Source organism: Hyla sarda, chromosome 8 (genome assembly GCF_029499605.1).
Source record: "Hyla sarda isolate aHylSar1 chromosome 8, aHylSar1.hap1, whole genome shotgun sequence".
Taxonomy (NCBI): Eukaryota; Metazoa; Chordata; class Amphibia; order Anura; family Hylidae; genus Hyla; species Hyla sarda.
The window spans coordinates 117,913,899-117,936,139 of record NC_079196.1 but is presented as its reverse complement, the minus strand read 5'-3'; the positions used below and the strand labels follow the sequence as shown (position 1 = coordinate 117,936,139).

Genomic DNA, 22,241 nt, shown 5'->3' with positions numbered 1-22,241 from the left:
TTATTATTATTTAGTTTTATTTTATTTTTTTACACCAATCAGTGTGCAAACATGGTCATTAAAACGCTAAATGAATAGACGTTCATAAACCAGTCAGTGCAACTCATCATTTTGGTCTCCAATTCTCAAACTCAAATTCTCACCCACGGAGGATTAAATGAGAATCTTTCTTGTTTAACACTGGAATGGGGTGGTGCACTGTTCACTACCCGAAGATACTGCCACATCGGGTCAATGCATAGGGCGACAGAAGCAAGCTTCCAAATCAGCTCCCTTTCTCAAAAATCCATTTAATTTATGGTCCCCAGATAGGGAACGTATGTATCAGTATGTGCTCACAAGTCACCCAAGTGCAAGTATTCACACAAAAAAAAAACGTGCCTCAGGATGCGATCTGTCGCAAGATCCTTTCTTTTTTTACACTTGATCTAAGCCAAAAGGCCTAGAGGGGATAACCGGGAAAGGGGTGGACCCAACCATGTCCCCTTCATGAGCACTCACATTACTCATAGGAATGGAAGGAAGGCTGGCAGCCAACCAGACTCCCATACACTCTCTGGGTGGGTGGCAGTCAGCCACCCATACATACATACATACAGCACAGGCTAAACCCACATCATCACTTAAAAAAAGGACAGGCGACCATTGCACTCTGATGGAGCATTTAGCAATGCAATCCATAGCCTGGCTTTTGCCTGAACCCCCATCACTCCTCCTCTTGCATATAAGACAATATTTCAGATCTGCATTTGAAAACAACACGCCTACCTTTGTTGCACATAGCTGCCTGCCTGTCTCTAGTTACCCCACTGGCTGTAGCTGCGTCCCTTCCGACATGGAATAACACCAACTGTAACGATAAACTGAAAATTAACAGTATAAACCTGCATCATTTTGGACTCTGGTATTTGCTGAATCCGGGTGAGCTGACAATCGATGGTGGTGCCGCTGGTGATTCTGGCCTTCTTGGAATCTGTTGGGCCTATGTGTTAGCTCACACATCACTTGGGTATCCATGGTAACTACCACAACATGGTCATCTGCAGTTTACATCTAGCCCGTGGCATTGAATGGCATTTTAAAAGTGCTAAGGGTCCTGGTGCAATAATCCTCCCATGAGGATCAGCCTCAACGGCTTTGTAGATTGCACTCATGTCAGCAACTCCATATACATTTTTTTTTCTTCATGCTTCTTTCTTCATCCTTTTTTCTTTCTGTCATTCAGACTTTCATTCATTCGATCTCTCTCACTCACTTGCTTTAACTCATTTGTTCTCACTCACTCACTCACTCAATCACTCACTCACTCATTCACTCTCACTCACTCTCACTCTCTCACTCACTCGCTCACTAAGTCAGTCTCTCTCTCTCTCTCTCTTTTTCTTTTTATATATATTTTTTTCCGTCTTCTTCTTCTTCTTCTTCTTCTTCTTCTTCAGACCCTGTCATAGCACTAATGCCTTTCCAATACCACCAGCAGATGGAGACACTCCATTGCAACATTGGTTGTGAGCAGCAGTTTCTAAAAACAAATGCCTCATGGCGGATTTCCCATCCATCAATGGATGGTAAATTTTGTTTTTATCATTCACTGACCACAGAAACCAATGCATGGTCAAGCAACAGCAATGACACACCCTTGTGTATAGGCATGAGACCCTCATGTCATTTAACAGGATTCAGCACCACCCACAAGACAGCTACCTGTCATGTCATGTCAAACCTGCACAGGTGTGCTAGATTATTATTATTTAGTTTTATTTTATTTTTTTACACCAATCAGTGTGCAAACATGGTCATTAAAACGCTAAATGAATAGACGTTCATAAACCAGTCAGTGCAACTCATCATTTTGGTCTCCAATTCTCAAACTCAAATTCTCACCCACGGAGGATTAAATGAGAATCTTTCTTGTTTAACACTGGAATGGGGTGGTGCACTGTTCACTACCCGAAGATACTGCCACATCGGGTCAATGCATAGGGCGACAGAAGCAAGCTTCCAAATCAGCTCCCTTTCTCAAAAATCCATTTAATTTATGGTCCCCAGATAGGGAACGTATGTATCAGTATGTGCTCACAAGTCACCCAAGTGCAAGTATTCACACAAAAAAAAAAACGTGCCTCAGGATGCGATCTGTCGCAAGATCCTTTCTTTTTTTACACTTGATCTAAGCCAAAAGGCCTAGAGGGGATAACCGGGAAAGGGGTGGACCCAACCATGTCCCCTTCATGAGCACTCACATTACTCATAGGAATGGAAGGAAGGCTGGCAGCCAACCAGACTCCCATACACTCTCTGGGTGGGTGGCAGTCAGCCACCCATACATACATACATACAGCACAGGCTAAACCCACATCATCACTTAAAAAAAGGACAGGCGACCATTGCACTCTGATGGAGCATTTAGCAATGCAATCCATAGCCTGGCTTTTGCCTGAACCCCCATCACTCCTCCTCTTGCATATAAGACAATATTTCAGATCTGCATATGAAAACAACACGCCTACCTTTGTTGCACATAGCTGCCTGCCTGTCTCTAGTTACCCCACTGGCTGTAGCTGCATCCCTTCCGACATGGAATAACACCAACTGTAACGATAAACTGAAAATTAACAGTATAAACCTGCATCATTTTGGACTCTGGTATTTGCTGAATCCGGGTGACCTGACAATCGATGGTGGTGCCGCTGGTGATTCTGGCCTTCTTGGAATCTGTTGGGCCTATGTGTTAGCTCACACATCACTTGGGTATCCATGGTAACTACCACAACATGGTCATCTGCAGTTTACATCTAGCCCGTGGCATTGAATGGCATTTTAAAAGTGCTAAGGGTCCTGGTGCAATAATCCTCCCATGAGGATCAGCCTCAACGGCTTTGTAGATTGCACTCATGTCAGCAACTCCATATACATTTTTTTTTCTTCATGCTTCTTTCTTCATCCTTTTTTCTTTCTGTCATTCAGACTTTCATTCATTCGATCTCTCTCACTCACTTGCTTTAACTCATTTGTTCTCACTCACTCACTCACTCACTCACTCAATCACTCACTCACTCATTCACTCTCACTCACTCTCACTCTCTCACTCACTCGCTCACTAAGTCAGTCTCTCTCTCTCTCTCTTTTTCTTTTTATATATATTTTTTTCCGTCTTCTTCTTCTTCTTCTTCAGACCCTGTCATAGCACTAATGCCTTTCCAATACCACCAGCAGATGGAGACACTCCATTGCAACATTGGTTGTGAGCAGCAGTTTCTAAAAACAAATGCCTCATGGCGGATTTCCCATCCATCAATGGATGGTAAATTTTGTTTTTATCATTCACTGACCACAGAAACCAATGCATGGTCAAGCAACAGCAATGACACACCCTTGTGTATAGGCATGAGACCCTCATGTCATTTAACAGGATTCAGCACCACCCACAAGACAGCTACCTGTCATGTCATGTCAAACCTGCACAGGTGTGCTAGATTATTATTATTTAGTTTTATTTTATTTTTTTACACCAATCAGTGTGCAAACATGGTCATTAAAACGCTAAATGAATAGACGTTCATAAACCAGTCAGTGCAACTCATCATTTTGGTCTCCAATTCTCAAACTCAAATTCTCACCCACGGAGGATTAAATGAGAATCTTTCTTGTTTAACACTGGAATGGGGTGGTGCACTGTTCACTACCCGAAGATACTGCCACATCGGGTCAATGCATAGGGCGACAGAAGCAAGCTTCCAAATCAGCTCCCTTTCTCAAAAATCCATTTAATTTATGGTCCCCAGATAGGGAACGTATGTATCAGTATGTGCTCACAAGTCACCCAAGTGCAAGTATTCACACAAAAAAAAAACGTGCCTCAGGATGCGATCTGTCGCAAGATCCTTTCTTTTTTTACACTTGATCTAAGCCAAAAGGCCTAGAGGGGATAACCGGGAAAGGGGTGGACCCAACCATGTCCCCTTCATGAGCACTCACATTACTCATAGGAATGGAAGGAAGGCTGGCAGCCAACCAGACTCCCATACACTCTCTGGGTGGGTGGCAGTCAGCCACCCATACATACATACATACAGCACAGGCTAAACCCACATCATCACTTAAAAAAGGACAGGCGACCATTGCACTCTGATGGAGCATTTAGCAATGCAATCCATAGCCTGGCTTTTGCCTGAACCCCCATCACTCCTCCTCTTGCATATAAGACAATATTTCAGATCTGCATTTGAAAACAACACGCCTACCTTTGTTGCACATAGCTGCCTGCCTGTCTCTAGTTACCCCACTGGCTGTAGCTGCGTCCCTTCCGACATGGAATAACACCAACTGTAACGATAAACTGAAAATTAACAGTATAAACCTGCATCATTTTGGACTCTGGTATTTGCTGAATCCGGGTGAGCTGACAATCGATGGTGGTGCCGCTGGTGATTCTGGCCTTCTTGGAATCTGTTGGGCCTATGTGTTAGCTCACACATCACTTGGGTATCCATGGTAACTACCACAACATGGTCATCTGCAGTTTACATCTAGCCCGTGGCATTGAATGGCATTTTAAAAGTGCTAAGGGTCCTGGTGCAATAATCCTCCCATGAGGATCAGCCTCAACGGCTTTGTAGATTGCACTCATGTCAGCAACTCCATATACATTTTTTTTTCTTCATGCTTCTTTCTTCATCCTTTTTTCTTTCTGTCATTCAGACTTTCATTCATTCGATCTCTCTCACTCACTTGCTTTAACTCATTTGTTCTCACTCACTCACTCACTCAATCACTCACTCACTCATTCACTCTCACTCACTCTCACTCTCTCACTCACTCGCTCACTAAGTCAGTCTCTCTCTCTCTCTCTCTTTTTCTTTTTATATATATTTTTTTCCGTCTTCTTCTTCTTCTTCTTCTTCTTCTTCTTCAGACCCTGTCATAGCACTAATGCCTTTCCAATACCACCAGCAGATGGAGACACTCCATTGCAACATTGGTTGTGAGCAGCAGTTTCTAAAAACAAATGCCTCATGGCGGATTTCCCATCCATCAATGGATGGTAAATTTTGTTTTTATCATTCACTGACCACAGAAACCAATGCATGGTCAAGCAACAGCAATGACACACCCTTGTGTATAGGCATGAGACCCTCATGTCATTTAACAGGATTCAGCACCACCCACAAGACAGCTACCTGTCATGTCATGTCAAACCTGCACAGGTGTGCTAGATTATTATTATTTAGTTTTATTTTATTTTTTTACACCAATCAGTGTGCAAACATGGTCATTAAAACGCTAAATGAATAGACGTTCATAAACCAGTCAGTGCAACTCATCATTTTGGTCTCCAATTCTCAAACTCAAATTCTCACCCACGGAGGATTAAATGAGAATCTTTCTTGTTTAACACTGGAATGGGGTGGTGCACTGTTCACTACCCGAAGATACTGCCACATCGGGTCAATGCATAGGGCGACAGAAGCAAGCTTCCAAATCAGCTCCCTTTCTCAAAAATCCATTTAATTTATGGTCCCCAGATAGGGAACGTATGTATCAGTATGTGCTCACAAGTCACCCAAGTGCAAGTATTCACACAAAAAAAAAAACGTGCCTCAGGATGCGATCTGTCGCAAGATCCTTTCTTTTTTTACACTTGATCTAAGCCAAAAGGCCTAGAGGGGATAACCGGGAAAGGGGTGGACCCAACCATGTCCCCTTCATGAGCACTCACATTACTCATAGGAATGGAAGGAAGGCTGGCAGCCAACCAGACTCCCATACACTCTCTGGGTGGGTGGCAGTCAGCCACCCATACATACATACATACAGCACAGGCTAAACCCACATCATCACTTAAAAAAAGGACAGGCGACCATTGCACTCTGATGGAGCATTTAGCAATGCAATCCATAGCCTGGCTTTTGCCTGAACCCCCATCACTCCTCCTCTTGCATATAAGACAATATTTCAGATCTGCATATGAAAACAACACGCCTACCTTTGTTGCACATAGCTGCCTGCCTGTCTCTAGTTACCCCACTGGCTGTAGCTGCATCCCTTCCGACATGGAATAACACCAACTGTAACGATAAACTGAAAATTAACAGTATAAACCTGCATCATTTTGGACTCTGGTATTTGCTGAATCCGGGTGACCTGACAATCGATGGTGGTGCCGCTGGTGATTCTGGCCTTCTTGGAATCTGTTGGGCCTATGTGTTAGCTCACACATCACTTGGGTATCCATGGTAACTACCACAACATGGTCATCTGCAGTTTACATCTAGCCCGTGGCATTGAATGGCATTTTAAAAGTGCTAAGGGTCCTGGTGCAATAATCCTCCCATGAGGATCAGCCTCAACGGCTTTGTAGATTGCACTCATGTCAGCAACTCCATATACATTTTTTTTTCTTCATGCTTCTTTCTTCATCCTTTTTTCTTTCTGTCATTCAGACTTTCATTCATTCGATCTCTCTCACTCACTTGCTTTAACTCATTTGTTCTCACTCACTCACTCACTCACTCACTCAATCACTCACTCACTCATTCACTCTCACTCACTCTCACTCTCTCACTCACTCGCTCACTAAGTCAGTCTCTCTCTCTCTCTCTTTTTCTTTTTATATATATTTTTTTCCGTCTTCTTCTTCTTCTTCTTCAGACCCTGTCATAGCACTAATGCCTTTCCAATACCACCAGCAGATGGAGACACTCCATTGCAACATTGGTTGTGAGCAGCAGTTTCTAAAAACAAATGCCTCATGGCGGATTTCCCATCCATCAATGGATGGTAAATTTTGTTTTTATCATTCACTGACCACAGAAACCAATGCATGGTCAAGCAACAGCAATGACACACCCTTGTGTATAGGCATGAGACCCTCATGTCATTTAACAGGATTCAGCACCACCCACAAGACAGCTACCTGTCATGTCATGTCAAACCTGCACAGGTGTGCTAGATTATTATTATTTAGTTTTATTTTATTTTTTTACACCAATCAGTGTGCAAACATGGTCATTAAAACGCTAAATGAATAGACGTTCATAAACCAGTCAGTGCAACTCATCATTTTGGTCTCCAATTCTCAAACTCAAATTCTCACCCACGGAGGATTAAATGAGAATCTTTCTTGTTTAACACTGGAATGGGGTGGTGCACTGTTCACTACCCGAAGATACTGCCACATCGGGTCAATGCATAGGGCGACAGAAGCAAGCTTCCAAATCAGCTCCCTTTCTCAAAAATCCATTTAATTTATGGTCCCCAGATAGGGAACGTATGTATCAGTATGTGCTCACAAGTCACCCAAGTGCAAGTATTCACACAAAAAAAAAACGTGCCTCAGGATGCGATCTGTCGCAAGATCCTTTCTTTTTTTACACTTGATCTAAGCCAAAAGGCCTAGAGGGGATAACCGGGAAAGGGGTGGACCCAACCATGTCCCCTTCATGAGCACTCACATTACTCATAGGAATGGAAGGAAGGCTGGCAGCCAACCAGACTCCCATACACTCTCTGGGTGGGTGGCAGTCAGCCACCCATACATACATACATACAGCACAGGCTAAACCCACATCATCACTTAAAAAAGGACAGGCGACCATTGCACTCTGATGGAGCATTTAGCAATGCAATCCATAGCCTGGCTTTTGCCTGAACCCCCATCACTCCTCCTCTTGCATATAAGACAATATTTCAGATCTGCATTTGAAAACAACACGCCTACCTTTGTTGCACATAGCTGCCTGCCTGTCTCTAGTTACCCCACTGGCTGTAGCTGCGTCCCTTCCGACATGGAATAACACCAACTGTAACGATAAACTGAAAATTAACAGTATAAACCTGCATCATTTTGGACTCTGGTATTTGCTGAATCCGGGTGAGCTGACAATCGATGGTGGTGCCGCTGGTGATTCTGGCCTTCTTGGAATCTGTTGGGCCTATGTGTTAGCTCACACATCACTTGGGTATCCATGGTAACTACCACAACATGGTCATCTGCAGTTTACATCTAGCCCGTGGCATTGAATGGCATTTTAAAAGTGGTAAGGGTCCTGGTGCAATAATCCTCCCATGAGGATCAGCCTCAACGGCTTTGTAGATTGCACTCATGTCAGCAACTCCATATACATTTTTTTTTCTTCATGCTTCTTTCTTCATCCTTTTTTCTTTCTGTCATTCAGACTTTCATTCATTCGATCTCTCTCACTCACTTGCTTTAACTCATTTGTTCTCACTCACTCACTCACTCAATCACTCACTCACTCATTCACTCTCACTCACTCTCACTCTCTCACTCACTCGCTCACTAAGTCAGTCTCTCTCTCTCTCTCTCTTTTTCTTTTTATATATATTTTTTTCCGTCTTCTTCTTCTTCTTCTTCTTCTTCTTCTTCAGACCCTGTCATAGCACTAATGCCTTTCCAATACCACCAGCAGATGGAGACACTCCATTGCAACATTGGTTGTGAGCAGCAGTTTCTAAAAACAAATGCCTCATGGCGGATTTCCCATCCATCAATGGATGGTAAATTTTGTTTTTATCATTCACTGACCACAGAAACCAATGCATGGTCAAGCAACAGCAATGACACACCCTTGTGTATAGGCATGAGACCCTCATGTCATTTAACAGGATTCAGCACCACCCACAAGACAGCTACCTGTCATGTCATGTCAAACCTGCACAGGTGTGCTAGATTATTATTATTTAGTTTTATTTTATTTTTTTACACCAATCAGTGTGCAAACATGGTCATTAAAACGCTAAATGAATAGACGTTCATAAACCAGTCAGTGCAACTCATCATTTTGGTCTCCAATTCTCAAACTCAAATTCTCACCCACGGAGGATTAAATGAGAATCTTTCTTGTTTAACACTGGAATGGGGTGGTGCACTGTTCACTACCCGAAGATACTGCCACATCGGGTCAATGCATAGGGCGACAGAAGCAAGCTTCCAAATCAGCTCCCTTTCTCAAAAATCCATTTAATTTATGGTCCCCAGATAGGGAACGTATGTATCAGTATGTGCTCACAAGTCACCCAAGTGCAAGTATTCACACAAAAAAAAAAACGTGCCTCAGGATGCGATCTGTCGCAAGATCCTTTCTTTTTTTACACTTGATCTAAGCCAAAAGGCCTAGAGGGGATAACCGGGAAAGGGGTGGACCCAACCATGTCCCCTTCATGAGCACTCACATTACTCATAGGAATGGAAGGAAGGCTGGCAGCCAACCAGACTCCCATACACTCTCTGGGTGGGTGGCAGTCAGCCACCCATACATACATACATACAGCACAGGCTAAACCCACATCATCACTTAAAAAAAGGACAGGCGACCATTGCACTCTGATGGAGCATTTAGCAATGCAATCCATAGCCTGGCTTTTGCCTGAACCCCCATCACTCCTCCTCTTGCATATAAGACAATATTTCAGATCTGCATATGAAAACAACACGCCTACCTTTGTTGCACATAGCTGCCTGCCTGTCTCTAGTTACCCCACTGGCTGTAGCTGCATCCCTTCCGACATGGAATAACACCAACTGTAACGATAAACTGAAAATTAACAGTATAAACCTGCATCATTTTGGACTCTGGTATTTGCTGAATCCGGGTGACCTGACAATCGATGGTGGTGCCGCTGGTGATTCTGGCCTTCTTGGAATCTGTTGGGCCTATGTGTTAGCTCACACATCACTTGGGTATCCATGGTAACTACCACAACATGGTCATCTGCAGTTTACATCTAGCCCGTGGCATTGAATGGCATTTTAAAAGTGCTAAGGGTCCTGGTGCAATAATCCTCCCATGAGGATCAGCCTCAACGGCTTTGTAGATTGCACTCATGTCAGCAACTCCATATACATTTTTTTTTCTTCATGCTTCTTTCTTCATCCTTTTTTCTTTCTGTCATTCAGACTTTCATTCATTCGATCTCTCTCACTCACTTGCTTTAACTCATTTGTTCTCACTCACTCACTCACTCACTCAATCACTCACTCACTCATTCACTCTCACTCACTCTCACTCTCTCACTCACTCGCTCACTAAGTCAGTCTCTCTCTCTCTCTCTTTTTCTTTTTATATATATTTTTTTCCGTCTTCTTCTTCTTCTTCAGACCCTGTCATAGCACTAATGCCTTTCCAATACCACCAGCAGATGGAGACACTCCATTGCAACATTGGTTGTGAGCAGCAGTTTCTAAAAACAAATGCCTCATGGCGGATTTCCCATCCATCAATGGATGGTAAATTTTGTTTTTATCATTCACTGACCACAGAAACCAATGCATGGTCAAGCAACAGCAATGACACACCCTTGTGTATAGGCATGAGACCCTCATGTCATTTAACAGGATTCAGCACCACCCACAAGACAGCTACCTGTCATGTCATGTCAAACCTGCACAGGTGTGCTAGATTATTATTATTTAGTTTTATTTTATTTTTTTACACCAATCAGTGTGCAAACATGGTCATTAAAACGCTAAATGAATAGACGTTCATAAACCAGTCAGTGCAACTCATCATTTTGGTCTCCAATTCTCAAACTCAAATTCTCACCCACGGAGGATTAAATGAGAATCTTTCTTGTTTAACACTGGAATGGAGTGGTGCACTGTTCACTACCCGAAGATACTGCCACATCGGGTCAATGCATAGGGCGACAGAAGCAAGCTTCCAAATCAGCTCCCTTTCTCAAAAATCCATTTAATTTATGGTCCCCAGATAGGGAACGTATGTATCAGTATGTGCTCACAAGTCACCCAAGTGCAAGTATTCACACAAAAAAAAAAAACGTGCCTCAGGATGCGATCTGTCGCAAGATCCTTTCTTTTTTTACACTTGATCTAAGCCAAAAGGCCTAGAGGGGATAACCGGGAAAGGGGTGGACCCAACCATGTCCCCTTCATGAGCACTCACATTACTCATAGGAATGGAAGGAAGGCTGGCAGCCAACCAGACTCCCATACACTCTCTGGGTGGGTGGCAGTCAGCCACCCATACATACATACATACAGCACAGGCTAAACCCACATCATCACTTAAAAAAAGGACAGGCGACCATTGCACTCTGATGGAGCATTTAGCAATGCAATCCATAGCCTGGCTTTTGCCTGAACCCCCATCACTCCTCCTCTTGCATATAAGACAATATTTCAGATCTGCATTTGAAAACAACACGCCTACCTTTGTTGCACATAGCTGCCTGCCTGTCTCTAGTTACCCCACTGGCTGTAGCTGCGTCCCTTCCGACATGGAATAACACCAACTGTAACGATAAACTGAAAATTAACAGTATAAACCTGCATCATTTTGGACTCTGGTATTTGCTGAATCCGGGTGAGCTGACAATCGATGGTGGTGCCGCTGGTGATTCTGGCCTTCTTGGAATCTGTTGGGCCTATGTGTTAGCTCACACATCACTTGGGTATCCATGGTAACTACCACAACATGGTCATCTGCAGTTTACATCTAGCCCGTGGCATTGAATGGCATTTTAAAAGTGCTAAGGGTCCTGGTGCAATAATCCTCCCATGAGGATCAGCCTCAACGGCTTTGTAGATTGCACTCATGTCAGCAACTCCATATACATTTTTTTTTCTTCATGCTTCTTTCTTCATCCTTTTTTCTTTCTGTCATTCAGACTTTCATTCATTCGATCTCTCTCACTCACTTGCTTTAACTCATTTGTTCTCACTCACTCACTCACTCAATCACTCACTCACTCATTCACTCTCACTCACTCTCACTCTCTCACTCACTCGCTCACTAAGTCAGTCTCTCTCTCTCTCTCTTTTTCTTTTTATATATATTTTTTTCCGTCTTCTTCTTCTTCTTCTTCTTCTTCAGACCCTGTCATAGCACTAATGCCTTTCCAATACCACCAGCAGATGGAGACACTCCATTGCAACATTGGTTGTGAGCAGCAGTTTCTAAAAACAAATGCCTCATGGCGGATTTCCCATCCATCAATGGATGGTAAATTTTGTTTTTATCATTCACTGACCACAGAAACCAATGCATGGTCAAGCAACAGCAATGACACACCCTTGTGTATAGGCATGAGACCCTCATGTCATTTAACAGGATTCAGCACCACCCACAAGACAGCTACCTGTCATGTCATGTCAAACCTGCACAGGTGTGCTAGATTATTATTATTTAGTTTTATTTTATTTTTTTACACCAATCAGTGTGCAAACATGGTCATTAAAACGCTAAATGAATAGACGTTCATAAACCAGTCAGTGCAACTCATCATTTTGGTCTCCAATTCTCAAACTCAAATTCTCACCCACGGAGGATTAAATGAGAATCTTTCTTGTTTAACACTGGAATGGGGTGGTGCACTGTTCACTACCCGAAGATACTGCCACATCGGGTCAATGCATAGGGCGACAGAAGCAAGCTTCCAAATCAGCTCCCTTTCTCAAAAATCCATTTAATTTATGGTCCCCAGATAGGGAACGTATGTATCAGTATGTGCTCACAAGTCACCCAAGTGCAAGTATTCACACAAAAAAAAAAACGTGCCTCAGGATGCGATCTGTCGCAAGATCCTTTCTTTTTTTACACTTGATCTAAGCCAAAAGGCCTAGAGGGGATAACCGGGAAAGGGGTGGACCCAACCATGTCCCCTTCATGAGCACTCACATTACTCATAGGAATGGAAGGAAGGCTGGCAGCCAACCAGACTCCCATACACTCTCTGGGTGGGTGGCAGTCAGCCACCCATACATACATACATACAGCACAGGCTAAACCCACATCATCACTTAAAAAAAGGACAGGCGACCATTGCACTCTGATGGAGCATTTAGCAATGCAATCCATAGCCTGGCTTTTGCCTGAACCCCCATCACTCCTCCTCTTGCATATAAGACAATATTTCAGATCTGCATATGAAAACAACACGCCTACCTTTGTTGCACATAGCTGCCTGCCTGTCTCTAGTTACCCCACTGGCTGTAGCTGCGTCCCTTCCGACATGGAATAACACCAACTGTAACGATAAACTGAAAATTAACAGTATAAACCTGCATCATTTTGGACTCTGGTATTTGCTGAATCCGGGTGACCTGACAATCGATGGTGGTGCCGCTGGTGATTCTGGCCTTCTTGGAATCTGTTGGGCCTATGTGTTAGCTCACACATCACTTGGGTATCCATGGTAACTACCACAACATGGTCATCTGCAGTTTACATCTAGCCCGTGGCATTGAATGGCATTTTAAAAGTGCTAAGGGTCCTGGTGCAATAATCCTCCCATGAGGATCAGCCTCAACGGCTTTGTAGATTGCACTCATGTCAGCAACTCCATATACATTTTTTTTTTTTCATGCTTCTTTCTTCATCCTTTTTTCTTTCTGTCATTCAGACTTTCATTCATTCGATCTCTCTCACTCACTTGCTTTAACTCATTTGTTCTCACTCACTCACTCACTCAATCACTCACTCACTCATTCACTCTCACTCACTCTCACTCTCTCACTCACTCGCTCACTAAGTCAGTCTCTCTCTCTCTCTCTTTTTCTTTTTATATATATTTTTTTCCGTCTTCTTCTTCTTCTTCAGACCCTGTCATAGCACTAATGCCTTTCCAATACCACCAGCAGATGGAGACACTCCATTGCAACATTGGTTGTGAGCAGCAGTTTCTAAAAACAAATGCCTCATGGCGGATTTCCCATCCATCAATGGATGGTAAATTTTGTTTTTATCATTCACTGACCACAGAAACCAATGCATGGTCAAGCAACAGCAATGACACACCCTTGTGTATAGGCATGAGACCCTCATGTCATTTAACAGGATTCAGCACCACCCACAAGACAGCTACCTGTCATGTCATGTCAAACCTGCACAGGTGTGCTAGATTATTATTATTTAGTTTTATTTTATTTTTTTACACCAATCAGTGTGCAAACATGGTCATTAAAACGCTAAATGAATAGACGTTCATAAACCAGTCAGTGCAACTCATCATTTTGGTCTCCAATTCTCAAACTCAAATTCTCACCCACGGAGGATTAAATGAGAATCTTTCTTGTTTAACACTGGAATGGGGTGGTGCACTGTTCACTACCCGAAGATACTGCCACATCGGGTCAATGCATAGGGCGACAGAAGCAAGCTTCCAAATCAGCTCCCTTTCTCAAAAATCCATTTAATTTATGGTCCCCAGATAGGGAACGTATGTATCAGTATGTGCTCACAAGTCACCCAAGTGCAAGTATTCACACAAAAAAAAACGTGACTCAGGATGCGATCTGTCGCAAGATCCTTTCTTTTTTTACACTTGATCTAAGCCAAAAGGCCTAGAGGGGATAACCGGGAAAGGGGTGGACCCAACCATGTCCCCTTCATGAGCACTCACATTACTCATAGGAATGGAAGGAAGGCTGGCAGCCAACCAGACTCCCATACACTCTCTGGGTGGGTGGCAGTCAGCCACCCATACATACATACATACAGCACAGACTAAACCCACATCATCACTTAAAAAAAGGACAGGCGACCATTGCACTCTGATGGAGCATTTAGCAATGCAATCCATAGCCTGGCTTTTGCCTGAACCCCCATCACTCCTCCTCTTGCATATAAGACAATATTTCAGATCTGCATATGAAAACAACACGCCTACCTTTGTTGCACATAGCTGCCTGCCTGTCTCTAGTTACCCCACTGGCTGTAGCTGCGTCCCTTCCGACATGGAATAACACCAACTGTAACGATAAACTGAAAATTAACAGTATAAACCTGCATCATTTTGGACTCTGGTATTTGCTGAATCCGGGTGACCTGACAATCGATGGTGGTGCCGCTGGTGATTCTGGCCTTCTTGGAATCTGTTGGGCCTATGTGTTAGCTCACACATCACTTGGGTATCCATGGTAACTACCACAACATGGTCATCTGCAGTTTACATCTAGCCCGTGGCATTGAATGGCATTTTAAAAGTGCTAAGGGTCCTGGTGCAATAATCCTCCCATGAGGATCAGCCTCAACGGCTTTGTAGATTGCACTCATGTCAGCAACTCCATATACATTTTTTTTTCTTCATGCTTCTTTCTTCATCCTTTTTTCTTTCTGTCATTCAGACTTTCATTCATTCGATCTCTCTCACTCACTTGCTTTAACTCATTTGTTCTCACTCACTCACTCACTCACTCACTCAATCACTCACTCACTCACTCATTCACTCTCACTCACTCTCACTCTCTCACTCACTCGCTCACTAAGTCAGTCTCTCTCTCTCTCTCTCTCTCTTTTTCTTTTTATATATATTTTTTTCCGTCTTCTTCTTCTTCTTCTTCTTCTTATTCTTCAGACCCTGTCATAGCACTAATGCCTTTCCAATACCACCAGCAGATGGAAACACTCCATTGCAACATTGGTTGTGAGCAGCAGTTTCTAAAAACAAATGCCTCATGGCGGATTTCCCATCCATCAATGGATGGTAAATTTTGTTTTTATCATTCACTGACCACAGAAACCAATGCATGGTCAAGCAACAGCAATGACACACCCTTGTGTATAGGCATGAGACCCTCATGTCATTTAACAGGATTCAGCACCACCCACAAGACAGCTACCTGTCATGTCATGTCAAACCTGCACAGGTGTGCTAGATTATTATTATTTAGTTTTATTTTATTTTTTTACACCAATCAGTGTGCAAACATGGTCATTAAAACGCTAAATGAATAGACGTTCATAAACCAGTCAGTGCAACTCATCATTTTGGTCTCCAATTCTCAAACTCAAATTCTCACCCACGGAGGATTAAATGAGAATCTTTCTTGTTTAACACTGGAATGGGGTGGTGCACTGTTCACTACCCGAAGATACTGCCACATCGGGTCAATGCATAGGGCGACAGAAGCAAGCTTCCAAATCAGCTCCCTTTCTCAAAAATCCATTTAATTTATGGTCCCCAGATAGGGAACGTATGTATCAGTATGTGCTCACAAGTCACCCAAGTGCAAGTATTCACACAAAAAAAAACGTGCCTTAGGATGCGATCTGTCGCAAGATCCTTTCTTTTTTTACACTTGATCTAAGTCAAAAGGCCTAGAGGGGATAACCGGGAAAGGGGTGGACCCAACCATGTCCCCTTCATGAGCACTCACATTACTCATAGGAATGGAAGGAAGGCTGGCAGCCAACCAGACTCCCATACACTCTCTGGGTGGGTGGCAGTCAGCCACCCATACATACATACATACAGCACAGGCTAAACCCACATCATCACTTAAAAAAAGGACAGGCGACCATTGCACTCTGATGGAGCATTTAGCAATGCAATCCATAGCCTGGCTTTTGCCTGAACCCCCATCACTCCTCCTCTTGCATATAAGACAATATTTCAGATCTGCATATGAAAACAACACGCCTACCTTTGTTGCACATAGCTGCCTGCCTGTCTCTAGTTACCCCACTGGCTGTAGCTGCGTCCCTTCCGACATGGAATAACACCAACTGTAACGATAAACTGAAAATTAACAGTATAAACCTGCATCATTTTGGTCTCTGGTATTTGCTGAATCCGGGTGACCTGACAATCGATGGTGGTGCCGCTGGTGATTCTGGCCTTCTTGGAATCTGTTGGGCCTATGTGTTAGCTCACACATCACTTGGGTATCCATGGTAACTACCACAACATGGTCATCTGCAGTTTACATCTAGCCCGTGGCATTGAATGGCATTTTAAAAGTGCTAAGGGTCCTGGTGCAATAATCCTCCCATGAGGATCAGCCTCAACGGCTTTGTAGATTGCACTCATGTCAGCAACTCCATATACATTTTTTTTTCTTCATGCTTCTTTCTTCATCCTTTTTTCTTTCTGTCATTCAGACTTTCATTCATTCGATCTCTCTCACTTACTTGCTTTAACTCATTTGTTCTCACTCACTCACTCACTCAATCACTCACTCACTCTCACTCACTCTCACTCTCTCACTCACTCGCTCACTAAGTCAGTCTCTCTCTCTCTCTCTCTTTTTCTTTTTATATATATTTTTTTCCGTCTTCTTCTTCTTCTTCTTCAGACCCTGTCATAGCACTAATGCCTTTCCAATACCACCAGCAGATGGAGACACTCCATTGCAACATTGGTTGTGAGCAGCAGTTTCTAAAAACAAATGCCTCATGGCGGATTTCCCATCCATCAATGGATGGTAAATTTTGTTTTTATCATTCACTGACCACAGAAACCAATGCATGGTCAAGCAACAGCAATGACACACCCTTGTGTATAGGCATGAGACCCTCATGTCATTTAACAGGATTCAGCACCACCCACAAGACAGCTACCTGTCATGTCATGTCAAACCTGCACAGGTGTGCTAGATTATTATTATTTAGTTTTATTTTATTTTTTTACACCAATCAGTGTGCAAACATGGTCATTAAAACGCTAAATGAATAGACGTTCATAAACCAGTCAGTGCAACTCATCATTTTGGTCTCCAATTCTCAAACTCAAATTCTCACCCACGGAGGATTAAATGAGAATCTTTCTTGTTTAACACTGGAATGGGGTGGTGCACTGTTCACTACCCGAAGATACTGCCACATCGGGTCAATGCATAGGGCGACAGAAGCAAGCTTCCAAATCAGCTCCCTTTCTCAAAAATCCATTTAATTTATGGTCCCCAGATAGGGAACGTATGTATCAGTATGTGCTCACAAGTCACCCAAGTGCAAGTATTCACACAAAAAAAAAACGTGCCTCAGGATGCGATCTGTCGCAAGATCCTTTCTTTTTTTACACTTGATCTAAGCCAAAAGGCCTAGAGGGGATAACCGGGAAAGGGGTGGACCCAACCATGTCCCCTTCATGAGCACTCACATTACTCATAGGAATGGAAGGAAGGCTGGCAGCCAACCAGACTCCCATACACTCTCTGGGTGGGTGGCAGTCAGCCACCCATACATACATACATACAGCACAGGCTAAACCCACATCATCACTTAAAAAAAGGACAGGCGACCATTGCACTCTGATGGAGCATTTAGCAATGCAATCCATAGCCTGGCTTTTGCCTGAACCCCCATCACTCCTCCTCTTGCATATAAGACAATATTTCAGATCTGCATTTGAAAACAACACGCCTACCTTTGTTGCACATAGCTGCCTGCCTGTCTCTAGTTACCCCACTGGCTGTAGCTGCGTCCCTTCCGACATGGAATAACACCAACTGTAACGATAAACTGAAAATTAACAGTATAAACCTGCATCATTTTGGACTCTGGTATTTGCTGAATCCGGGTGAGCTGACAATCGATGGTGGTGCCGCTGGTGATTCTGGCCTTCTTGGAATCTGTTGGGCCTATGTGTTAGCTCACACATCACTTGGGTATCCATGGTAACTACCACAACATGGTCATCTGCAGTTTACATCTAGCCCGTGGCATTGAATGGCATTTTAAAAGTGCTAAGGGTCCTGGTGCAATAATCCTCCCATGAGGATCAGCCTCAACGGCTTTGTAGATTGCACTCATGTCAGCAACTCCATATACATTTTTTTTTCTTCATGCTTCTTTCTTCATCCTTTTTTCTTTCTGTCATTCAGACTTTCATTCATTCGATCTCTCTCACTCACTTGCTTTAACTCATTTGTTCTCACTCACTCACTCACTCACTCACTCAATCACTCACTCATTCACTCTCACTCACTCTCACTCTCTCACTCACTCGCTCACTAAGTCAGTCTCTCTCTCTCTCTCTTTTTCTTTTTATATATATTTTTTTCCGTCTTCTTCTTCTTCTTCTTCTTCAGACCCTGTCATAGCACTAATGCCTTTCCAATACCACCAGCAGATGGAGACACTCCATTGCAACATTGGTTGTGAGCAGCAGTTTCTAAAAACAAATGCCTCATGGCGGATTTCCCATCCATCAATGGATGGTAAATTTTGTTTTTATCATTCACTGACCACAGAAACCAATGCATGGTCAAGCAACAGCAATGACACACCCTTGTGTATAGGCATGAGACCCTCATGTCATTTAACAGGATTCAGCACCACCCACAAGACAGCTACCTGTCATGTCATGTCAAACCTGCACAGGTGTGCTAGATTATTATTATTTAGTTTTATTTTATTTTTTTACACCAATCAGTGTGCAAACATGGTCATTAAAACGCTAAATGAATAGACATTCATAAACCAGTCAGTGCAACTCATCATTTTGGTCTCCAATTCTCAAACTCAAATTCTCACCCACGGAGGATTAAATGAGAATCTTTCTTGTTTAACACTGGAATGGGGTGGTGCACTGTTCACTACCCGAAGATACTGCCACATCGGGTCAATGCATAGGGCGACAGAAGCAAGCTTCCAAATCAGCTCCCTTTCTCAAAAATCCATTTAATTTATGGTCCCCAGATAGGGAACTTATGTATCAGTATGTGCTCACAAGTCACCCAAGTGCAAGTATTCACACAAAAAAAAAACGTGCCTCAGGATGCGATCTGTCGCAAGATCCTTTCTTTTTTTACACTTGATCTAAGCCAAAAGGCCTAGAGGGGATAACCGGGAAAGGGGTGGACCCAACCATGTCCCCTTCATGAGCACTCACATTACTCATAGGAATGGAAGGAAGGCTGGCAGCCAACCAGACTCCCATACACTCTCTGGGTGGGTGGCAGTCAGCCACCCATACATACATACATACAGCACAGGCTAAACCCACATCATCACTTAAAAAAAGGACAGGCGACCATTGCACTCTGATGGAGCATTTAGCAATGCAATCCATAGCCTGGCTTTTGCCTGAACCCCCATCACTCCTCCTCTTGCATATAAGACAATATTTCAGATCTGCATATGAAAACAACACGCCTACCTTTGTTGCACATAGCTGCCTGCCTGTCTCTAGTTACCCCACTGGCTGTAGCTGCGTCCCTTCCGACATGGAATAACACCAACTGTAACGATAAACTGAAAATTAACAGTATAAACCTGCATCATTTTGGACTCTGGTATTTGCTGAATCCGGGTGACCTGACAATCGATGGTGGTGCCGCTGGTGATTCTGGCCTTCTTGGAATCTGTTGGGCCTATGTGTTAGCTCACACATCACTTGGGTATCCATGGTAACTACCACAACATGGTCATCTGCAGTTTACATCTAGCCCGTGGCATTGAATGGCATTTTAAAAGTGCTAAGGGTCCTGGTGCAATAATCCTCCCATGAGGATCAGCCTCAACGGCTTTGTAGATTGCACTCATGTCAGCAACTCCATATACATTTTTTTTTCTTCATGCTTCTTTCTTCATCCTTTTTTCTTTCTGTCATTCAGACTTTCATTCATTCGATCTCTCTCACTCACTTGCTTTAACTCATTTGTTCTCACTCACTCACTCACTCACTCACTCAATCACTCACTCACTCACTCATTCACTCTCACTCACTCTCACTCTCTCACTCACTCGCTCACTAAGTCAGTCTCTCTCTCTCTCTCTCTTTTTCTTTTTATATATATTTTTTTCCGTCTTCTTCTTCTTCTTCTTCTTCTTATTCTTCAGACCCTGTCATAGCACTAATGCCTTTCCAATACCACCAGCAGATGGAAACACTCCATTGCAACATTGGTTGTGAGCAGCAGTTTCTAAAAACAAATGCCTCATGGCGGATTTCCCATCCATCAATGGATGGTAAATTTTGTTTTTATCATTCACTGACCACAGAAACCAATGCATGGTCAAGCAACAGCAATGACACACCCTTGTGTATAGGCATGAGACCCTCATGTCATTTAACAGGATTCAGCACCACCCACAAGACAGCTACCTGTCATGTCATGTCAAACCTGCACAGGTGTGCTAGATTATTATTATTTAGTTTTATTTTATTTTTTTACACCAATCAGTGTGCAAACATGGTCATTAAAACGCTAAATGAATAGACGTTCATAAACCAGTCAGTGCAACTCATCATTTTGGTCTCCAATTCTCAAACTCAAATTCTCACCCACGGAAGATTAAATGAGAATCTTTCTTGTTTAACACTGGAATGGGGTGGTGCACTGTTCACTACCCGAAGATACTGCCACATCGGGTCAATGCATAGGGCGACAGAAGCAAGCTTCCAAATCAGCTCCCTTTCTCAAAAATCCATTTAATTTATGGTCCCCAGATAGGGAACGTATGTATCAGTATGTGCTCACAAGTCACCCAAGTGCAAGTATTCACACAAAAAAAAACGTGCCTCAGGATGCGATCTGTCGCAAGATCCTTTCTTTTTTTACACTTGATCTAAGTCAAAAGGCCTAGAGGGGATAACCGGGAAAGGGGTGGACCCAACCATGTCCCCTTCATGAGCACTCACATTACTCATAGGAATGGAAGGAAGGCTGGCAGCCAACCAGACTCCCATACACTCTCTGGGTGGGTGGCAGTCAGCCACCCATACATACATACATACAGCACAGGCTAAACCCACATCATCACTTAAAAAAAGGACAGGCGACCATTGCACTCTGATGGAGCATTTAGCAATGCAATCCATAGCCTGGCTTTTGCCTGAACCCCCATCACTCCTCCTCTTGCATATAAGACAATATTTCAGATCTGCATATGAAAACAACACGCCTACCTTTGTTGCACATAGCTGCCTGCCTGTCTCTAGTTACCCCACTGGCTGTAGCTGCGTCCCTTCCGACATGGAATAACACCAACTGTAACGATAAACTGAAAATTAACAGTATAAACCTGCATCATTTTGGACTCTGGTATTTGCTGAATCCGGGTGACCTGACAATCGATGGTGGTGCCGCTGGTGATTCTGGCCTTCTTGGAATCTGTTGGGCCTATGTATTAGCTCACACATCACTTGGGTTTCCATGGTAACTACCACAACATGGTCATCTGCAGTTTACATCTAGCCCGTGGCATTGAATGGCATTTTAAAAGTGCTAAGGGTCCTGGTGCAATAATCCTCCCATGAGGATCAGCCTCAACGGCTTTGTAGATTGCACTCATGTCAGCAACTCCATATACATTTTTTTTTCTTCATGCTTCTTTCTTCATCCTTTTTTCTTTCTGTCATTCAGACTTTCATTCATTCGATCTCTCTCACTCACTTGCTTTAACTCATTTGTTCTCACTCACTCACTCACTCAATCACTCACTCACTCATTCACTCTCACTCACTCTCACTCTCTCACTCACTCGCTCACTAAGTCAGTCTCTCTCTCTCTCTCTTTTTTCTTTTTATATATATTT

General features: G+C 43.3%; 13 pseudogenes; all 13 read right to left on the bottom strand.

Moving 5' to 3' along the window:
* Positions 1–188: 188 nt before the first annotated feature.
* Positions 189–453, bottom strand: LOC130288133 (U2 spliceosomal RNA; annotated as a pseudogene).
* A 1,476-nt stretch (positions 454–1,929) lies between these two features.
* On the bottom strand, positions 1,930–2,195 carry LOC130288354 (U2 spliceosomal RNA; annotated as a pseudogene).
* A 1,470-nt stretch (positions 2,196–3,665) lies between these two features.
* Positions 3,666–3,930, bottom strand: LOC130288132 (U2 spliceosomal RNA; annotated as a pseudogene).
* Positions 3,931–5,405: 1,475 nt separating this feature from the next.
* Positions 5,406–5,671, bottom strand: LOC130288353 (U2 spliceosomal RNA; annotated as a pseudogene).
* A 1,470-nt stretch (positions 5,672–7,141) lies between these two features.
* On the bottom strand, positions 7,142–7,406 carry LOC130288131 (U2 spliceosomal RNA; annotated as a pseudogene).
* Positions 7,407–8,881: 1,475 nt separating this feature from the next.
* On the bottom strand, positions 8,882–9,147 carry LOC130288352 (U2 spliceosomal RNA; annotated as a pseudogene).
* A 1,463-nt stretch (positions 9,148–10,610) lies between these two features.
* LOC130288159 (U2 spliceosomal RNA) lies at positions 10,611–10,877 on the bottom strand (annotated as a pseudogene).
* A 1,468-nt stretch (positions 10,878–12,345) lies between these two features.
* LOC130288351 (U2 spliceosomal RNA) lies at positions 12,346–12,611 on the bottom strand (annotated as a pseudogene).
* A 1,459-nt stretch (positions 12,612–14,070) lies between these two features.
* Positions 14,071–14,334, bottom strand: LOC130285621 (U2 spliceosomal RNA; annotated as a pseudogene).
* A 1,492-nt stretch (positions 14,335–15,826) lies between these two features.
* Positions 15,827–16,090, bottom strand: LOC130289895 (U2 spliceosomal RNA; annotated as a pseudogene).
* A 1,456-nt stretch (positions 16,091–17,546) lies between these two features.
* On the bottom strand, positions 17,547–17,811 carry LOC130288130 (U2 spliceosomal RNA; annotated as a pseudogene).
* Positions 17,812–19,280: 1,469 nt separating this feature from the next.
* LOC130288716 (U2 spliceosomal RNA) lies at positions 19,281–19,545 on the bottom strand (annotated as a pseudogene).
* Positions 19,546–21,033: 1,488 nt separating this feature from the next.
* On the bottom strand, positions 21,034–21,297 carry LOC130289896 (U2 spliceosomal RNA; annotated as a pseudogene).
* Between the last annotated feature and the right edge of the window lie 944 nt (positions 21,298–22,241).